Consider the following 4,728-nt stretch of genomic DNA (forward strand, 5'->3'; position numbering starts at 1 on the left):
CTGGAGGGATGTTTCCCTGGCAGAACAGTTCCGCCGGAGCCCTAGATTGGTTCCGCCAAGATTCTGCCTCGTGGCCGCAGTGTTTCTTCCCGAAAGCTTGCTGATGATTTTTTTCAGGGTAAAAGACTTCATATAGCAGAAGATAGTCACCAGGCCCACGAGGCAGGGGGCGCGCCCACGGGGTAGGGCGTGCCCCCCACCCTCGTGGAATAGGTGTGGGCCCCCTTTGGTACTTTCTTCACCCAGTATTTTTTATTAATTCCAAAAATAACTTTCGTGGAGTTTTAGGACTTTTGGAGTTGTGCAAAATAGGTCTCTAATATTTGCTCCTTTTCCAGCCCAGAATCCCAGCTGCCGGCATTCTCCCTCTTCATGTAAACCTTGTAAAATAAGGGAGAATAGACATAAGTATTGTGACATAACGTGTAATAATAGCCCATAATACAATAAATATTGATATAAAAGCATGATGCAAAATGGACGTATCAATGGGGCATTGTTTGGTATCCTGCTAGGACTTGGATCACGAAGAAGCTGTGGGATATGATGACTGCTTGTGTCATCATGCACAATATGATCGTAGAAAATGAGCGTCGGGAACGTATCTACGATCAAGGGTTTCAGTTTCAGGGTGAGAATGTTGTGCCTGAGCATGGAGGGGCGGCAACGCTTGAACGGTTCACCCAATTTCATCATGAAATGCGTGATTGAGAAACTCACATGCAACTGCAAAATGATTTGGTTGAGTATATGTGGGCTCATGTTGACAACCAATAGATGTATCTTTTTTATTCGGCTTGTAAAACTATGTTAGACAATTTAATTTTAATTTAGCTTGTAAAATTATGCTTTATTTGGTTGTGAAACTATATGTTTGCTTGTGAAATAATGCAAAATGTGTACATATTTGTTGAAAAAGGGCGGCTAGCCAACCACGTCGGCAAATTTGGGTCGGCACATTGGCCACATTGTCGACCCAAATGATAAACAGAGCAGACACCGAACGGGCAGCCGTTCCAAATGAACAAAAAACGGACAAAAGCGTCGTCCGTTTGAGTCAGCCTGTTGGAGTTGCTCTAAGCATCCACTACTAATTTTAGAACCAGCTGCTGAAAATGAAGGACATGCGAGTACAAGTCATATCATCAACAATTCATAGTCGTGAGGGTGGAGTACAAGCAAAATAATTCTCTCTTTGTTCACAAATATAAGATGTTCATGTTTTGGATATTTCAATATGGACTACACAGAAACTAATATGAAAAAACAAACACAGTAAAACATGTGTATATACATACTATTCATAAAAAGTTAGTTATTTAAGGCAGCTCAAAAAATAATTGTGTGGGTATGGCAGAACAGATAAAGACATGATTTGCATGCTGTCTCAAATAACTTACGAAGAGTATTATTCATTGGACGAGTATTTGTGAATCATATTTTTTCAATCACATTACTTATGGCAGAGACAAAAGAAGAAAGCGCACGGGGTATAACGGGGTGTAGCGAGACCTCTTCACTTTCTCGAACTCGACCGGTCGGACGGGGCAAAAAGTGGAAACCAAAAGCTCATGTTCTTCAGTTCTAGATCGAATCAGACCTTTCTGACCATGACCAAACAACAATCAACGGCGCAATCCGACGTTGTCCCAGTCTCCTCTCCTGGATGTACGTACATGGATGATGCATGTGTGCGTTTCAACGACGCAAGTTTTCCTAGCTCCGACGTCGTGTCCCGGATGTGTGCATTCATTTTTTTCCCCGGCAAATGATGAATTTTATTGACACAAAATGAAGCATTAAGTAGATACAAACACAATGAACAAATATGTGTATCTATGGGTTAATATTACAAAATTTGAAGCCTTGGAGTAAAGTTTTTTTTTTCTACTTTTTAAAACTTCAAGATTAAAACGCTCATTTTAGTCATCTGTACTATCATAGTGGACTAAAGTGAAGTTTGCAGTCGTGATGATACGTCATGGTTCGGTTTGGTTTTGTACGTTTGTTTATTTTGTGTTAATTATAGAAAGTGTCATTCTTTGGATGGGAGATTCATTAATTAAGAAGAGTGTAATTCTTTAAACAGTAGGATCATACTAATTATGAAAAGTATGATCGAGCGTTGGACAAGAGGATCACGTTAATTATGAAGATTAGTATTATCTGAGCGGAAGGATCACATTACCTATGAAGAGTATCATTCATTGGACGAGTGAATCACCTTATTATAAAAAGTATTATCAAGTCTTGGATGAGTGGATCACTAGGATATGTATGACCCCCCCCCCCATTACAACGTAAGGGCAATTAGCTAGTACTCCCTCCTTCCCACTATCTAAGGCTCTCTCTCTCTCTCTCTCAAGACGACATTTGTATAAGTCCAATATTGTGACATCCTGACTTAATAGGAATGATAGACTACTCATATTAAGGAGGTGCACCTTCTTTTTCGTGTGCCCATTTGAAAAAATCTCAAAGATAAGCATGCTTGGCTCGGAGCAATTTGAGAATGGGTGGCCGGCTTGAAAGTTGATCTTTAGTGCGCATGAGTGAAGACAAAGTGCAAATGAAAGGCTAATGTTGGTCTATAGGGCCAGTCTAGGTCCTAGGTGCAACAACCAGGAATCAGTGTTGAACCGGTGGGTTTAGTCGAGTGTTACAGTTGGTATCACAGCCTACCCTTGCGGTTACATGGGCGTGTGCGGATCAGTGATGCATATGTGGGGTACATGTGGATGATGGCACTGGCGTGCACAGACGTGTGCCAAGAGGGAACGTTCCTGCTAGGCTGCCAGGGACGTTGGTTATGTGACACCCTAGTTTAATAGAAATGATAGGTTGCTCATATCAATAAGGTGCACCTTCTTTTTCGGGAGCCCATCCGAAAGGAACCTCAAAGTTAAGCGTCCTTGTCTTGGAGCAATTGAGGATGGGTGACCGCCTCGGGAAATTGATCTCGGGTGCACACGAGTGAGGAAAAAGTCCGCAGAAAAGACTAGTGTTAGTCTGTGGGTCCAGTCTAGATCCCAGGCTCAACAGTTAGGAACCGGTGGTTTGGTCAGGGCGTTACACGCACTCATGCGATTTTTACACTATAGAGATGTATTGCCTGATTTGGTACCTTATGTTGACATGGAATTTAGAAATTCAAATGAAGATTGTGCATTTTGGCTTAGCAACGGTGGACAGAAAGGCTTTGAGCTCAAAGAAATGGTAAACGGATAGAAGGCCATGTGATGGCAAGGCTACATCATGTAGATTTATCTGTGCAATTGAGGGCGATCAATCACAAGATAAAGGATCATTTAACATTAAAGCCCTCGGGCCGAAACCAGAACTGATTGTCGAGTCTACATGAGTCTTAAAATGAAACAAAAGAAGGAAAATCTCAAAGTTTCCGAGCTCATTTTGGAACACAGTCCCACACTATACCTCCAGAAACCGAACATCCAACTTTCCAGAATGTGTCATGTTAGTAGACAATACACTCGGCATCCTTAGTAAGCAAACTGAATACAAAATCAATGCATGTACAAGCACATATGGGTATCCATGTACAACTCCGAGAAATATAAGCCCACCAAACGACTTGTTGACTAATGCACGTCTAACAAAGGAGGTCCGAAATGTTCAGAATGGAAAAGAAATTGGTTGATAAAAAGCAGAAGGCTAGGAAAAGGAGAGAAGCTAATCTCTCGTTGAGGGACATATAGCATTTGCCTGAAGATTTTCGTGTGCCTGCTGGGAAGATCCATTCTTAGTGCCCGCTGGTTGTGTTCACTGAGATTTACATTGGTTCTTTTTCTTTTTTGTTTCTTTTTGGGGTGTCCATTTTTTGTTCCTTTATCGGTTTCTTCAATTTTTTCCATCGGTTTCCTTCACTTCATTTTTGGTTTTACTTTTTATTCTTTTTGTTTTTGATTCTGTTATGTTTGTCTATCCATTTTCATTGTATTTTTTTCTTCCCATTTTCTTCCCTTTTCTCTGTTTCTTTCTTGGTTTTCATCCATTTTCTTTGTTTTTCTTTGTTTCATTCTTGGTTTTCACTATTTTCATTATTTTGCCCTCGTTTACATTGTTTTATTCTTACACATGTCTATATTTTTCTTACACATTGTATATTTTCATATACGTCAATTACACTTTTTAATACACATTTAATATTTTTTCAAATACATGATTAATAATTTTCCGAGTGTATCTTTTCATGTCTATTGTTTTCGTGCACATTGTAATTTTTAGTATACATTTAAATCATTTTTTATACAGGTTTAACATTTTTCATGTACATGATTTCTTTTTTTCAAATATATGTTATGATGACTATTTTTTCGTACACATTGTGCAATTTTTTCTACACCTGAAATATTTTTTATACACATTTAACATATTTTTAATACATGTTAAACGTATTTCAATTACATCATTAACATTTATTTTCAAATATATGTTTTGATGTCTATTGCTGTCATACACATTGAAATTTTTTGGTATACATCCAAAACATTTTTTATACAAGTTTAAGCATTTTCATATACGTGATCACATTTTTTTTCAAATAATGTTTTCATGTCTAGTTTTTTTCATACACATCCACATTTTTCTTATACATGTGAAGCATATTTTTATACATGTTCAACATTTTTTCACATTACATAAATATTCTTGTAAATCGCTTTTTAAAATTCCATGTACAAGTTTTTGAAACGCGTGACATTTTTCTTT

This window comes from Triticum aestivum, chromosome 7B (assembly GCF_018294505.1).
Source record: "Triticum aestivum cultivar Chinese Spring chromosome 7B, IWGSC CS RefSeq v2.1, whole genome shotgun sequence".
Classification (NCBI taxonomy): Eukaryota; Viridiplantae; Streptophyta; class Magnoliopsida; order Poales; family Poaceae; genus Triticum; species Triticum aestivum.